Raw genomic sequence first — 18,499 nt, 5'->3', positions numbered from 1 at the left:
TTTAATTAATTCCTATGACAAATCTGGACAGGAATAAACTATTAAATAAATTATTTAAAAATATATTAAAAGAAAATGTATTTAAATAAATAAATAAATAGAAAGTTAATATTTCACAATATTACTGTTTTTACTTTTGACTGGTAGTGCAATTAGTTAGTTTGCTTTAAAAGCTTCTATTTTTGTTTCATTTAATATTAGCATTTTTTTTTAAGGTGTGAGATATCATATGTGCATATACATAAATGTACACATTATATCACTATTATGTTGCAACAGGAAAATGTAAACTGCAACTTGCATTTCTTACAGTGGTTCCTGCAGCATTTCTCCTCCACCCCCATATTTTCCTGAGATCCTGAGGGGGACCATTTGTTTCAGAGTTTTATGCTCAGGCACTGTCTATTGTGGACAGAAAGCCAAATATGTGGGAGTTTCTTCAACTTCGGGCACTTTAATGTCCCAGTGGTGGCTTTTTATTAAAACTACCAGATTTCAGCTACTTTCATTTTGTTATTTGTCTTGGAAACATTTTACCATGTCTACATCAAGATTTTCAATCTTAAAATATATGAAAATTTGAAACAAATATAATCTAAAGTGAAATAAACATTGCACACATTTTTCAAAAGTTGTACTTATTTACCTAGGAAACAGTAGTGCCAGTTAAGAGCTCTAGAGAAACTAAAGAAAAAACTAAATATTTCATGGTGTCTTATATTTCATTGCCAACCATTTGCAATTTGGTGAAGAAAAAAAAAAGAAAAAGAGATTCATTGTGTTTACTCAGAATAGATCAAATTAACATCTGACCACAGGAAAACCATTAGGAGCCTGGGGTCTTTATGAGGGCTGGTCTGTGCTGTGTAGACATTTCCTCAACACCTTAAACAGGCAGCCAATGTTAGTCAAATGAAATACTCAATGAAGACATAAGTCTCATTAAAGCTCATAAAGGACATCCCTAATAAGGTCCTTGGCCTGACATTAAGGAGCTCTCTAGTGATGGCTGATTAATTGCAGGTGCAAATGAAAGCTTTGGAGAGAGCTTAGGTTCTGTGGATGTAATTTATCCTTCCATGTCCTTGCAGATAGGAAAATATCTACGGTGGGTTCACCTGGGGAGATGCGCTCACACCTTAAAGGACAGCTCCATCGTTTCAGCTCATAATGGGCTCTTTCCGCAAAGAAAAGGAAGTCAGGCCAGGGCATGGGCTTTATTTGAGAATCCATAAAGCCAAGAGTCAAACGAATCTTTAAGCGTCAGAGGGATGCTTGAACAACAAAGCCCTGTAAAATAAGATGTTTGTGAAATATATGTACATCCCACTAGTGAATATTTCACACAGCCCTCCAAGAATTCAGAGAAGAGCTTAGCACAGCTTCATGAATGATTCTGTTTCTTTAAAACACACAAATAAAACATGGCAGGGTAAAAAAAGCAAAAACACACTGTGGGAAAAAAAAGTTTTAAACATATTCATTATGAGCCACCCTGGATTTTGAATGTGATTTTAGCTGTTTTTATCTGTCTTGCTGTGCCCAAGAGCTGTCGGAGAAACAACACGGCTAAAGACACAAGGGTCACAGAGAAAAGCTGGTGCGGAATAATTTGCGAGGGACCCATAAGAGTTGTCCAGAAAAAGTTGACCTGAAAATACAAAGTACGCATGACCGTTTGAGCATCATTATGCAGTTCCGTGAACCTACTGTGCCGTCCTTTCCATTTTTTAAATGATGTTTTTATAATAATTTATCATTCATCATGAATAAATTTGTACATATATATTTATAAATATATACATTATATAAACACGAGCACACACACACACACTCACTCACTCACTAACAATATGCTATATGAAATTAAAAGTCAGAAGAGATTTTAAGAGGTAATAATTAAAACATTTTTGAAAGAAGTCTCTTATGCTCGCCAAGGCTGCACTTATTTGATTAAAAATACATTTTAACCTGAAATACTGTGAGGTATTATTACAGTTTAAAGTAAATATTTTTTTTATTAATATATGTTCAAATGTAATTTATTCCTGTGATGCAAAGCTGATTTTCAGTCAGTTACAGATACAGGTTTTCACAAAAAACAAAAATCTTATACAGCAGCATTTCAGCCTTTAGACCAGGGGTGTCAAACTCAGTTCCTGGAGGGCCGGAGCCCTGCATAGTTTAGATTCAATCCTAATTAAACACACCTGATCCAACTAATCAAGTCTTTCAGGTTTATTTGAAAGCTACATGGTATGTGTGTTAAAGCAGGGTTGGAACAAATCTCTGCAGGGTTCCGGCCCTCCAGAAACTGAGTTTGACACCCTTGCTTTAGACCATTTTTATGAAAAGGGATAAATCAAGCATATAAATTATTAAGTCAATTTAAAACGTATAAATATTATTGTCTTAATTGTTTAGATTTTTAGAAGGCACGATTTCCAGCATAAAAAACATGAGTTGATATTTGTATTGATCTGACCATAAACAGCAAGAAAGGCTTGTAGGAAATGCAACAGTCGGTTCCCTACAGATACATTCAAATAAAGACATCCGCGCCGTGTTTTGACTTTAAACGTGCAGCGCTTATATTTATTCAATGACATCATTACCTTTTGAAGTTTAATCCAGCCGTATCGCGACTCTTATCTTTCCGTCCCCAACTGTAAGATGTCTTGAAGTTATAGTTTGAAAATATGAATAATACGAGCAAAATAAATATGGTATACACTAGTAAACACATTTATTCCTCATTTATATTCATATTTATATCTGATATGTTCATGTGTTCCTCAATAACATCTCTCGACGTGACACAGCTTTTCCCTAACAAATTTCTTTGGCCCAAGAGATATTTGTTTAACACTGACTAATTTCTCCTTGCCTAGAGGACAAGTAAGCAAAGGTGGCACAGTTTACCCCACCCTCCCCGACTTGGCAAACTCAAAGTCACTCTAAGTGGCCTATGTGCGACAGGATTTCGTATACATTACATGTCATGTGAACTAACCAGCGGGACTGATAATGATTTAAAAGGCTCAGGGAGACAAGCCCCTCTAAAAGGTTTGTGACAGCCTGCAGGCAAGCGGCTCACTTCTGACAGGATGTTTACATCATAGAGCAATACATCCTGATGTCACCTTCAAACAGGCCGTGCTTGACTGAAAGCCTGATTGGTCCCATAAATTCTGGCTCTAATTACATCTGTGAAAGAACACAAGCCCTCTGGCAAGCCTTTTCGGACAACTATTAAAAGAAACAATGAACGGTGCCGTCACACCACTTTACATATGGTGACAAGCTGATATGTCACTGTGATGGCTTAATGCACCATAATTAGACCACTGTAAAACTCTGATAGCACCCGAAAGGCGACGCACGAAGCGATCAAAAGGACAGAGATGTTTCGGAGGGAGAGACTGAATTGATGTCAGTTAAGAGAGATAACGAATAATGGAAAATGACTGACTCGTACAAGACAAATAGCAGGAGACAAAAACAAACATACATTTTGTCTGCAGCTGATGTCCCCCTGTGTCTCTGGAACCATCATGCATAATTATACATAATCACTGAACAAAGAATACCTTGCACCACAGAAATCCAACGCCACCTAAAACATGTCATTCATCATAATAATAGCTATACTAACTAACCAATTTAGGCCAATAAAGAACGAGGCAAAGGTCCAGCGTGTGCATAAAACTTTAAGTGGAAGATTTTGTGCTTTGAGCGAGCCAATGTAGAGGCCCCCTGATAATGAATAAATCATATCATACAGATGACAATTGCAGTAATCATTTTATATCAAACTGACACTTATTACTTTGGTGTCATTGTAAGATTAAAAAAAAAAAAAAAAAAAAAAACTTTCAGTGTTATTTTTTTCCATACTGACTGATACTGATTTAAGGCATGGGTAAAAATTTTTTTTTAAATTAAATTATTTCAACATTAAATCAGTGCAGATTCAAGGATCTTAAAAAAAGATTAATCTATAATGAATAAATACTTTATATCATAAGGATGACAATTGCTGTAACATTTTAAATTAAATAAAATAAAATTAAAATATTTCTAAATTAAATCAGCATTCTAACAGCCATTTGCTCCCACCTGACCTAGGTTTATGATGTCAATACCAGACTATCTAAAATTCACCCAGTTAATTATCTCTGTTAAATCACTCGTTCAACGATCAATAAACAAATATGCTTAAGCTGTGACGGCCGGTAAATCTCATCAAATGATTTAATTACCAGTTATTGGATGACCATGTGCGTTGAACTTTAATTATCTAACTCTTCATGGTCAGACAATTGCAATTTTTGGTTTGCAGAAAAGATAAATGTGCTTCTGCCGAGATGTGACGAACAAACAGAGGTGAGGAGCTATTGCAAAATACACATTTAAACTAACTTAACACCCCCAGTGACATTAGAAATAAGAGGATTTTATGTTCTATCAAATCAAGCAATGATCATAAGATGCATATGAACAGAACTTCATGAACAAATTCATAAACTGAATCAAATTAAAAAACATTATATTTGCAAAACTTTTTATGCAGACTTCCAGTACTTCTTATGTAACCTTCCTTTTTTTTTTCTTCAGACAGTTTTTTTCTGTCTGTGCCACATGACTGATAAAATATGAGGGGCTGAAAAAGGTTTAACAAATAATCCAACTTCCATGTCAGCAAACCAATTACTGAGGCTAAGATAACCTCTTCCCTGTCAGAAGAAATTAACCATTTGTTTCACAAAGACCAATCAGTGCTCTTGAGCATCTGCGTCACACTTGTTGCCTAATGTAACGTTAATGTGGCATGAATCATTTGCAGTTCTCAATGCAACCCACTTAGTTATTATTTATTTTGAATGAAATGCCAAATGGATAAATGTTGTCACTCACTCCCAGAAAATTCTTCATGATGCTTTCACTTTAATGTAGTTTGACTGCTTTATTTACCTCAAGCATCGTCTCCAGGGTGTTTCTATGCTGAATCTCTATCCCAACACAGACCTTTATGTCTTCAGCAAATATTTATGTATCATTAAGCAACATCAACAATTCATAATGTAGCACTCTTTGCTTAATTTAAATTAATTGGGGGAACACCCTACTTCTACAAGCATCTGTGTTTCATATATTAGAAATAATTGATGACCGACCTCTGAATTATTGGAAATTTCTCACTCAAAATGGTAATGCATAACTGTCCAGAGACAATTATTCCACTAGCACCACAGTTACCATAAATACATATTTATATATAAGAACTTTCAGGTTTGTAGAAGTACTGTCATATTCCACCAATTAAGTATCTTGCTCAGAAACAGCCTCAGATAATATTGCCTTTTCCCAACTGTTGAAATCATCATGCTTTATTAAAAACATTTTTAAATTAATTAATAACAAATTTATGTATTTGAGACATTTAAACCATTTCATGGTTGTTTTCTGAAAGAAATATATAAAATATGATAAATGTTTCTTAGAAAATGACACACATATACATCATTTAAAAAGTCTGGAATCAGTTAGATTTTTTTGAAGTATCTTCGCTGATCAATAATACAGTAAAATCAGTAATATTGCGAAATATTATTGCAATTTAAAATAACATTTTATATTTTAATATACTTTAAAATAATATTTATTCCTGTGGTGGCAATGCTGAATTTTTCATCAGCCATCACTGCAGTCTTCTGTGCCCACATGATCCTGGAAAATCATTCTAATATGCTACAATATAATTCTTTAATATCACTTTTTATCAATTTAACATATCTTTGCTGGATAAAAGTATTAACTTCTTTAAAAAAAAAAAAAAAAGAAAAAGAAAAAAGCAGTGTACATTGTTACAAAAGATTTCTATTTTGAATAAATGATGCACTACAAATGCACTGTACGTTGTTCTGTGCTCTTTCTCAGTCATGCATTTACAGAAAATTACTAACATGCTATCAAATCATAATCAGGAATTCAACAGTGCCTCTATATACTTATATAAAGGTGTATGCTACAAAAAATACACAATCCAGAAAACCTCCTTTAACAGGTCTTTTCCCCTCAATCCTACTAAGAGATGTTCTTAGGATTGCACTCTCTTGGATTTCGATATTGAGTTTATCCTGGTTTGTGTTAAAACCATTTTCCAGCACAGCGCCAAGAGTCCATATCAGCAGTGGATCTACTTTGGCTCTGGCTTGTCACTTTCTTTCTAGCTTCTCATTTAGTTCCTGATATTTCTCAAGCTTGTCTTCCAGTTGCCACATCTATAACTTCAGCTCCACGTTTATGACACCTACTGTATATGTAAACAGCAGATGGGGAAGCTATTCTGAAACTGAAGCTTATCAACCTACGATCGAATCATAATTCAAGGCATTTCCACCACAGTCAAGCTAAGCTACAAGTTACTAAGAAAATGTTGCATGAAGAAGATGACTACATCTGAAAGCCAAACTACGAATTAACTCAAACTGTGCTGTTGCTGAAAACCTACATTGCTGTTTATCATCCCTGTCCTTGAATTACACAAATGTATCACACAAATCAAAGGCCTTGATACACTAAAATCAAGTGGTGCTATTGTGTGAAGTGATCAAAGCTCCAGATGAGAAAATAACTTTTGAGCTGATGTGTAGGAGAGGGATCACATTCCTATTGTACAGACTAAACACAAAAAATAAGAAGAGATTTTGAGCCAAAGCTAAAACATGATGGCTATGATCCTGATGTTTATCTTCTCAATCCCATCTGAGTCTCTGAAACCATCACAGACTTTCATCAGAAGGGAAATATATGAAGGTAAACTTGATTTAAGTGATGCCATCATATTTTTCATTATATGTGTTATTATTAACATCATCAAATGAGGGAAAGGCTTCACTGGCTGTGGGCTTACAACAATGATTGTCAACTAATGTCTATTCTGATAAGCAGGGGGGAAATGTAAATAAATAAATAAATAAATGAAAGATAAGAAAACTTTTTTGTTGATGTCAAAGCTATACTTTTATTAAAAATAAGAAATAAAAATAAAAAAAAGGTACATCACCTTATGTCACTGAGATACCATTACAGTTTTTATTAATATTTTGAATGAATTAATATTTTTTTTTGCACACACACACACACACACACACACACACACACACACACACACACATATATATATATTTTTTTTTTTTAGAAGTTTTTTTGTATTCTATTTCAGTCAATGTTTGTTATTTATGGGTTTAATTTTAGTTTATCCTTAGTTATTCTGAGGATATTTTTTATTAATTTAATTTGGTTTAAGGACATTTATGAATGATAAACAATTCTGCTCTGCACTGAATCATTTGTATAATGTACGGATGTAACGATTACCGGTTTGATGATAAATCATGATAAAATTCCCCACAGTTAGTATTACCGTTTTATCTTTTAAATATCATTAAAACCGTATTAGATTACCGCCATTTGAATAACTCGCGATGAATAAATACTGGCCAGCATAAAGCACAGTTTTAAGTAACAGTCTCACGTGCACACAGCATGCAGAGTAGTTTCATTTTGAGTGAAAACAGGGCAGAGTAGCAGGGAGGTTTTAAAAGAGTGCTAAGGGAGTCATACAAATGAATATATGAATGAGTTAATTATATGAATGTTCCTCTGATGGTTCTGACTGTCTTCAGAAACAATTTGATGGCATTTTGTTTTCATCTTCACTCCATGTAAAACCTAACGGAAGTGTTCTTAATTGCAATACTGCTTTGCCCACGGAGGTTACGGGAAACAGCTCTAATTCAGCTTTTCCATAAGCGACACCTGCTGTCAGAGAGTACAGTAGATTTACAGAGACTTACATTTACATTCAGCCTGTGTGCAGTTTCTGTCTGGCCAAAAACAGACCAAATGTGCATGCCCTGCTGTAAATTTTGACCTGTTGATGAAAAATAAGCTTATGTGGATTCTACACATTTAAACAATTCAGACAAGTTATCTAGAATTATTTATGGAGCAGATAAAATACATATGATCATTTATTAATCAATTATCATTATGACATATCTTTTCTTTATTTAAAGGCTGAAATGTGAGGTTTACCTTTTTATTAAACTTTTTCAAAGCTTTTTATGAACATTTACATTAGATATTTGAACATGCTATTAAACTGCTGTCAGTCAAGTTGTCATTTAAAATCCAAACATCATTGGTAATGTTATTGTTTTTAGTGATTATGCAAACAAAAAGTCATTTTATTTGTCGTTTGTTGATTTCTAAATATAAAACGATAATGAAGTGATTTATGTGTCAGTACTTTTTGAACATATCCAGCACATTTTAACAATACCGTGATAATACTGATAACCGTGATAATTTTGGTCACTATAATCATGATAAGAATTTTTTTATACTGCTACATCCCTAGTATAATGTAAAAATCTAGTTTATGAAATGGAACCATCTGAGAGCCATTGATCTACAACACGTTGCAGGTTTTATTATCTGAATGGTTCTCTTGCATTAGCCCGTCCCTGTGAAAAGAGCTAGAATATTGTTCAGAGACCTTCACAGAGACATGCTACATCATGTTAACGTCTGTTTAAATGGATGAAACAGGCTCTCACCTCATATACAAGCTTTAATAGCTACCGCAAGCACAAGGTTTCAGCTTTGCTCTTAATGCTTTGAGGTGACATTAATAACACGTCATTCCTAACAAACACCTGTGCAACAGGCAAAGCTGATTGAAGGAAAAAAAAACATCATCCTATTCTAAGGACCAATATGGAGATTCAGTCTGACACATGTGATACTGTGCCTTCCCTCAATCAACCACAAAGGGGGCTTCATTACACGGACACCTTTCTACCTTTGGACCGGCGATCAATAGATGGCTGATTCGGCTGAATTAATATGACTGCTCAGGGTGCATTGTCGTGACTCAACAGTGACAAAAGATCAATTAAAGTCCTATTGTACAACAGCAACTAAGATAGTGTGTCTCAATAGAGCTTTTGAGCAAAGTTAAACCTTTTAAATTCTTCGTTTTTATGCACCATTGAGGCTTCTTGGCAAAAAATAAAAAATAAAGTAAAATTAATGAATAAAAAATTTTTGTTAGGCACTTAGATTTGCAAAACAAAGACTTAAGTGTTGATACGTGTCTACATCAATATGTAAAAAGTTGAAAAAAATTACAATTAAAAATATTTTTGTATTATTGTTATTATTGTTACCTAAAACTAAAAGTATCACAAACACTTTTGTTAATTGAAAAATAAAATAAAATATAAATATTAGATGAAAAAACGAAAATGACTTAAAACTGCATTGGCAACTCCCTGAAATAAGTTTACATCTTTCAACTCAATTTCAAAGCATTTCAAAGCATCTTTACAGAAAATTTATGTTTCCATATTAAAATTAAAGGTGATCTGTAATCTGAGATGACTATGTCAAAGAAATTTAAGTTTAAATAGAAGAACTAAAATTACAATAAATGAAGTCTACAACTGAAATAATAAATGAAACCTAACAATATATTTAAAATAAATAAATAACAAATGCTCATAACATACTGTAATTACTAACAATTCGTCTCCTTGGAATTATAAGGTTCTATCTGCATTCTGAGTAGTTTGAGATATTGAGCTTCAAATTTTTGCATTCCATTCGACTGTGAGTAACTTAATTTAGACAAAAATGTCAGATAGAACCTTATAATTCCAAAGGGACAAATTAAATAATATATAAAAATAATGAAATAAAATTAAAAAATAAAAATTTCAAAATATTAATAAAAAATTTTAATTTCAAAATATTTTTATATACATTTTGAATTGCTTTTTATTATTATTAAATACTTTTTTTATATTTAAATTTTATGTAATTTTGTAATGAGCTTCTGCTATCAAAATATTTTAATAAAATATTAATAAAAAACTGTAAGAGTATATAAATAATACTAAAATAACACTGCTAGCAACACCAAACAGATTTGCAAAAAACAATTCCTGAACACACTCCAGTCTGCCATTGGTCAGCCAAACTCACTGGTTGTGCCAGGATATGTAAACAATTGTTTTTGAAAACGTCGCAGAGCCACAATGTTGGATTTTATCAGGGTGCTCAACAACTGGCTCACTTGTAGTTGTCTATGTGTATTAAACAAGTATATACAGGTCAATTTCTTTTACACGAACCACCTTTAACAGCGCAAATCAATGGCACTCATTTTACAGCAATGATCCCAATATAGCACAAGCGGATGCAAGCATGACTGTGCAGACAGATGTTGCTGTCCCAAAACCTTGTTTTGCTCGAGGTGATGAGATCAACCACTGCGAGTATCCAGTGTCCTGACATTCTTTAGTATTTAGCAGCTCAACTGAATAGCACCTCCCCTCTGAGATGCCATCTGTACGCACGTTCTATTGATTGGTCACTCTCTCTTTCTCAGACAGCTGAAGTCCCTCTCTACGTCTCAACTGATTGACAGGGACGCGATCAGCAGTCGAGACTGCATTCACGATGTCACTGTGGTTTCTAACTAGCTCACACCTCGCCAGTTTAAATATTAAAAACACTGAGATCAGAGATGGGTACAAATACATCAAAAAGTATTTTGTTACGAATTTGCTCATCAAAATACAAAATACTGGTGTGATAAATGTATTTCAATTAAAATACAAGTAATTTATAATTTGAAAATACAACTAGATGAGTAAAGTTTGTAAACAAACTTTAAGTTGGCTCAAAAATTTTAAAAGCTTGCAGTGTGAAAGATTTCAGTTTGAAGTAATTTGAAAGTTAAAATAGTTTTAAAAATTAAAGTTTGAATGTTTTCAAGGAAATACAGTCTATCAGAAAAATAGACATAAAACATATTGATAGGGTACCTGGGGTGGTTGCCTGGCTGTTTCTAGCATGACTAGCATGTTTGCTAACATGTTTTTAGCATGACTAGCATGCTACTAGCATGTTGTTAACATGTTGCTAGCCTGATTCTAGCATTATGAGAATTTTGCTACCATAATGCCAGCATGTTTCTAACATGATTAGCATGTAACTAGCATGTTGCTATCATGGTTAGCATGTTACTAGCATGTTGTTATAATGATTCTAGCATAATTAGCATGTTAATAGCATGTTGCTAGAATGTTTCTAGCATGATTAACAAGTTACTAGCATGTTTCTAATGTTTCTATGCTAATCCACCAGCAAGTTGCTAACATGATGAGCATGTTAATAGCACATTACTAGCATGATTAGCAAGTCACTAGTATGTTGCTAGCATGTTTCTAGCATGATTCGCATGTTAATAGCATGTTGCTAGCATGATTAGCGTGTTACTAGCATGTTACTTGCATGTTGCTAGCATGTTTCTATCATGATTAACAAGTTACTATCATGTTGCTAGCATGTTTCTAGCATGATTAGCATGTTACTAGCATGGTGTTACCATGATTAACAAGTTACTAAAAAAAAAAAAAAAAAAACCTAAAAAGCAGACAGCTTAAAAACACTGTAAGTCTCACTGTATAAAAGTTTTCACACCCTCAATGAAAGTCTATGAGATTTTAGGTGGTTTAAGTCGGATCAGTTAGAAAAGAAATAGCACACCGAGTGTAAAAAGTGTAGAACTGCACTGTCTGTTTGCTTATGTGCATCAAACGGAGTGAAGAAGTTGAGGCAGGTGAAAAGCGTTTGGTTAATGGTGAATATTGACCTATTGTGCGTCTTATGCTGAGCCCCGCCTTGATATAATGATTGACAGGTCGGGGGCGTGATCAGCTCGGAATGCATTTTCAAATCCACATTGACTTAACTACATTATTGCGGGGTATTTAATGAAAATGCAATTCAAATGTCTTAAGTGTAAGTGTCAATGCATTTAATCAAAATAAAAGACATTTAAATCAACTTTTTTGCAACCACTTTGCTGCACCTTTGGCTCAGAATGCATTCTGAAATTCACTCTGCATTTTGCTACAATTATCTCGCAGTAGCAAGATGAAAATGCAATCCCAAGTGTCCTACCCGTAAGTCTAAATGCATTTAGCAAATGCATTTACAGTTTTTGCTTGGACATGTAAAACATATCTAATCAATTTGGGTAATACAAAGTTTCCCTTGGATTTGTAAGTTTCGTTACATTCTTTTCACACATTGGCAATAAAAAAAAATGATTAATACTTGAAAATTCTTTCATAAAGCCCCTTTAAAATTTTCATTTTGTCCATAGAAACAAGCTAACTTTAGCTAGCAACGCTCATGTCGTTTCACACCTGTAAGATCTTCATTCATCTTCCGATCACAAATGAGGATATTTTTGTTGAAATCTGAGAGATTTCTGCCCCTCCATAGGCAGCAATACAACTTCACACATTCAAAGCCCAGAACGGTAGGAAAGACATCGTTAAAGAACTCCATGTGACTCTACTGGTTTAACCTCAATTTTTTTAAGCGACATGAGTGCTTTGTTTGCACAAAAAAATATATAATTTACAACTTGAAAGAAGCTGTTTTGGTGCTCAGTGCAACCTGGTATGTACTAAAATATATACTATCAGATATTGCTTACAATGTTATTATAGGACAGTAGGAAAAGCTGTACTGCTCTAGAACTTTGCTTACTAGCTGACAAGAGACATTAGCTTGCTAGCTTAAGTTAGCTACTTGTTTCTATGGACAAAATTACATTTTTAAGGGGCTTTATGTAAGAATTTTCATGAAAAATATCTTAATCTGTGTTCCAAAGATGAACAAAGGTCTTTAAGGAGTGGAACGACACAATGGTTAGCAATAAATGACAGAATTTTCATTTTTGAGTGAACTATCCCTTTATGACTCTGCCTATGGATCCAACAGTATGTCATATTATTCACCTGCATTTAGTCAAAAACTGTGAAAGGCAATAGCTGGAAGTACTATTAACACTAGTGAAGAATGATATTGTATTATCTGAGAATAAAATGACCTTCTTGATTAAGTATTTGAAGTATTTCATATACAAAATACTGTCTCTCAAAGTATTTAATTACTGAGATTGTGATCAATTTCTGCTTAAAGGGAAAAAGAGGAAGAAAAGCCACAATCTCTAGCATTCATGAGAACAAAAAACATGGAGTGAGTAAAGGCAGGGGTCTCTGGAGATGATGCTGAGACCTTATAGGTTCCATCAGCAGCTCTGTTTGTAAGTGGGTCACATCTCGTTGAGCTTTCGGGGCATGTCACCATTCATATGTTTCTGAACATTTTTCACAACAACTCTCAAAGCATGGTGAGATGAAGTAGGCCATCACAACACACGTATAAAAATATGTTTCACGACTCTATCGCAAACACACAAGCTGTAAACAGACTCTAAACATACCTATCGAAGCATCAAAGGAACAAACTGGAATATGTTTTAATAGGTTTTTTACAATATATTATTTATTCATTATTTTATACATTATCAGTACAATATAACAAATCAAATAATTTCATTTAAATAGTAAAATGTAATAATAATAATAAATATATACAAAATATATATTATATTATATTAGAATAAAGATACTGTTTATAGTAGCAGCTACAGTATATACAGTGTATAGTGTTTGTTTCCAATGTTTCCTTTATAATACTGTAGTCTGTAAAGTATATATATTTAATTTCTGTGTGTGTGTGTGTGTGTGTGTGTGTGTGTGTGTGTGTGTGTGTGTGTGTGTGTGTGTGTGTGTGTGTGTGTGTGTGTGTGTGTGTGAGTACAATATGGTAAGTCAAATATAAAATATAAATTGTAGTGATAAAAATATACAAATATTATATTACATTTTATTATATTATATTATAATAATAGAGACATTGGAAACAAAATACTGACATTTGAAAGGTGCCATAATTCAAAATCCATCCCAGTATGACAAGCACAGTTTATAATCAGTCAATTGTGTCAGCAGCGTTGCAACGCTACATAGATTTCTGCAGCTCTTCAGAGGCTGATAAACCAAGCAAGCTGTGCACTTTGTGCCCTGAAAAACAACACAATTTGATATTTTTTTTATATATTTTTTTATGGTCAGTGCCAAAACAATTCTGCCAACTAGAACAGACAATGAGCTCGGTCCATGAAAGACAGGGCAGAATGAGAACAATGACAATATTTATCACAGAAGACAGGAACCCCCTCCCCTCATCATATTCCACTCTCATTACTCCAGCAGTGTCATGAATGAAGCATTCTCTCTCCACTGGGGCTTCCTTCAATCTTTTACCACTAATTGACTGTGTGCTGCTGCATAGTGCTCAACTGGTATCTGTCCTACAGAAGCAATAGTCTATCGGCTTCAAGCATCATTTTCCTCACAGACTAGCACCGACAAGAGGATACTTCAGCTCTGATGTTTAGTAATACGGAGGTATAAACAGAAAACTAAGACAGGAGAGGTCTTCGTAGTGCTTCACATCATCCCCTGTACTTGTGTGTTGACTCACTAGAGAGGCTTCTGTTGTGAAGTTACATAACTGGATGAGCAATATGTAATAACCCCAATGGAGTCAACTAACAGATTGTGGACTCGTATTCAAATATGGTCTGCATATTTGCTGAAATACACGAACACAAAATGAAGTAGAATTGTTGAGCTTTCAAAATTATATAACTTTAAAGTCTGCTTTGAACTTAATCTTAAAAAGACTCCTTTGATGCGAGATGCAGTTATTCTGATTCAAGTTCCTTAATGACATTGTAAAAGAAGAAAATATTGATAAATTTTTTTAAATAATTTTTCTGGGCAACATCTTTTTCTCACGGCATATCATTAAAATCTTCACTTCTATGGTAAGTTATCTCACATTTCCAGCTCGGCAACTTTAGCATCTGGTAGAAGCATAATGTATTGCTGTGCATTATTTAGCAATCAGCACAAGGCTTATTAAGCAGGGATAATGTAAATCTAATGAGCTATAAATTCTTCGCTTTAAATAGAAAAGAAAATTGTTCCAACAAACGATCTTAGAAAGTTAATGCAGCAAGGGTAAACATTTTAATTCACTGCCTATCAACAGTTTGCTAGAATTTCAGGCCATTTTGAGAAACGAATACGTGACAATCTCAGCAGAAACGTGCAGAAATTCCCCAACAAATGACTTTAAAAGCATCTACTCTGCCATATATGAGTGTCATACTGTATATGAGCATTTTTTTCTCTTAAGTCTTTTCTATGCAGGTATGTTTTACAAGGTTTCTCATTTGATTTTAGAGGGTTTTAAATTAGTGCTGATTGTTGTGGGAAGTGTCAGACCATTCATCTTCCATAACATTCATCACGGGGCATCGTGAATTATGCAAAAGCTGCAGTGTGATTCTTATATTTACAATTCGAGCTCCTCGCACTGATGGAAACTACACCTGTGAGTCACGCAGACTGAAAATTACACTTGACATGAAGCAATTTACATGAATATCCCATCTCATTACAAAATTATTGTTTCGCAGTGAGAATTGTCCCGTATCAGAATTATTATTATCTCTATTATTTCTTCTAAGAGAATATATATTTCCTCTCAAGCCAAAGCAGTTCTCCTGTCAGCTCACTCTGTTAACCACAGTCTGCCTGCAACGATGATGACTTGCTGCTTTCTAGCATGTATGTGATACAGACCATAAGCGTTTTTTTTTTTTTTTCAGGATTAAAAGTTATATGAATGCAAAGCAAAATTCTACTTTAAGTTTAAAAGGCAATATTTTAAATTTAAAAATTCCAAGTTGTTGCTCAATAAATATTTGCTCAAAATAGCTGCAAGTAGTAGCAAAAACATGCATATCATTTAAATAATTTAAATAATTAAATAATGTATTTTAACATGCTACAGTGCAGGGCAAATCAACTTCCCCAAAGTATTTAATCTTTCAACTACCTAAGTATGTATGGAATGGATGGAAGGATAAGAAAATCCAGTGAGAAAATATCATGTCTTGCATTACACACTATTCAAGGTGGTTATATGAGGATTCAAGAGCACTTGCAGGAAGACAAGTGGCTTTGAAGTCTCCTAAAGGAAAACCTATATATACCTCTTGCCCCCAGACAAAAGTATTTCACACACAGAAAAGCCTCTGTTGTTAATACAAGCAGCACCATCCACAAATGTCTATTACAGACGGGGTTTTAACAGTGAATGAATGGGTAACACACGAAATAATCATAAAAAAATAAATAATAATAAATAAAAAAAAAAACTCAATTCTTACAGAATACTGCAATTTCATTCCCAGAACACGGAATAAAAAGCCAATATCTTGCAGAAAACCTGTTGATGGATGGGAGGCAGAAAAAGCTATTGCGGCAGGCCATTTGAACATTTAGAATAGTATTTTTGATTATTACTAGCAAGTAATCCAATGGTGACAGTATCTTTGTAAATGCTTTGCATTTCTCCTCTTCTTGCTTCCTAATCAATTTATCTAATAAACCTTGCATTATGTATTACGAATGTCGTTGGCTCTTTTTGACAAATTTGCATTGTTTCTCCTCCTCTGTAAGTCACTTAGGATAAACACATCTAATAAATGCATAAATGTAATGTAAATGTAATTTTCACTAGTACTCGTTCCTTTGCCGCTAATCCCTTTCCTGATAATGACAACTTGGGAATACCTGTGGTTCAGATATAAACTTCATTTTCCAATACTATTTCCACTTTCAACCAGCTTTACAACTAACTATTCGTCAAGCACTAATAATTCTTTATAAGTTACCTTCAGCTATTCAAATAGCTAGTATAGTAATAGTTTAGCTAGTATCTATTCTAGTTTTTAGTCAAACAATTAATGGATATGATCTATTTATTACTAAAGTGTGTATTTCAGTAGTTAACTAGTTGGACTATACATTCTGACCTTGACAAGTAAAAAAGGCAATTTTAAATAGGTAAGAAATAGTGTTTAATTAGTATTTGTGAATAGATACTAGTATCTAATAAATGCAAGTCAAACTGGAATACATGCTAGCAACTGTTTGGATAACTACCATTTATCTAACTAAGAAGTAACTGGTAGCTACATAATGAATAGTTAACAGTAAAACTACAACAAGTGCTAACTAAACCTACAAGTCAAGTAGATTGTTGATATCTGAACCGGATCCCAAGAAAACTCAATAATTATGAAATCTATAGCTACTACTGGGATAGTGACTAGTCTAGTATCCAATGAATAGTTGTGCCACTAAAAGATAGCAGTGGAAAATTATATTAGTACGTACCTGAAATAAGTAGCCTACTAACAACATAAAAGTACATATTAGCTAGCATAAAGCTATAAATGTTAAAACAGCTTTCCATAATCGATTCTAACAGCATGCTCCATCTAACAGAGGAGCGTTTCCCATATAGGCTAAGCCAGGAAAACTACAAAATTAAGCTGAAAACAGTTTTTTAAGAACACAAACCCCACATTAAACGACTCTATAAAATGACAATACCAGTATAAGGTCTCAGAGAGAACTGAAGATGACTGGTAGCCTATATGTTTCGAGATACATTAGACAAGTGCGCGCAATGTCACTCCATAAAGTCAATGCAATTGTGTCGTTATTCTGCAATGCGCGCGTTCAATGTGTAAAATTTGAGTTCAACATGTGCATTACATATACATAAAGACTATCTTTTAGTCATTTAACCGTTATCAGATCACCAGCATGTAATACTGACTTCTGGCTGAGAGATACGGACTCGTGTCCCTCTCATCAGCAGCACTAAGGTACTGTACTGTATATGGACAGTACTTTTCTCCAGCTAAACAACAAGAAATACAATTCAGAACAGTCAAACGTGCCGAAGAACTCATCACACGACCGGTTTTATCATGAAGACTGTTGCAGATAAACTATGAGAGCTTTGAGAGTAGTGCACATTCTGCGAGTGCAGAGCATCGGGGACGTGCGCAAGTGTTACATATGTTGTTTACACACCGCTCTCGCTTCGATACTAAACATAAGCTTTCATACATACACCGCTTGTCTTACCTTTATGCAGAAACGTTGCGAAAACCACGTAGAGAAAGAGTGAAATATAGTGAGATCCGAGTCCCGAGATCGCCATGTTGAACACCTGCTTCAGACTGGCGGCGCCAAATCACCTAGAGACGCTCGCAGGATCATGAGATGCGGAGAATCTGGAGGGAGTAAACACGCGCGCGTGCGCGTACACACGCACACAAGCGAGCGCACAAAGTAGTCTATGCAATTCTACAACTAACATAGCTAACAACACAAAGTGTATGTTTCGTTCAAACTGCGCGAAATATTATCTATCTATCTATCTATCTATCTTTGTTGCTCATAATAACTCCAAGGTGAGTAAAGCTTTATTAAAAACAAATTCTTAGAATGGATTTACAATATTTACCCTACATTTTTGTGCTTTTATTTAAACAAAATTAATATATTGGGCAGTATGTGTTGTTGTTTTGTGTGTGTGTGTGTGTGTGTGTGTGTGTGTGTGTGTG

General features: G+C 34.1%; 1 pseudogene; it reads right to left on the bottom strand.

Annotated features, from left to right (window-relative positions):
* LOC122147780 overlaps positions 1-18,210 on the bottom strand; it is a 158,857-nt pseudogene extending 140,647 nt beyond the window's left edge.
* Positions 18,211-18,499: the final 289 nt, after the last annotated feature.

The sequence above is a fragment of the Cyprinus carpio genome, chromosome A15, assembly GCF_018340385.1.
Source record: "Cyprinus carpio isolate SPL01 chromosome A15, ASM1834038v1, whole genome shotgun sequence".
NCBI classification, from domain to species: Eukaryota; Metazoa; Chordata; class Actinopteri; order Cypriniformes; family Cyprinidae; genus Cyprinus; species Cyprinus carpio.
This window is presented reverse-complemented; position numbering and strand designations above follow the sequence as displayed.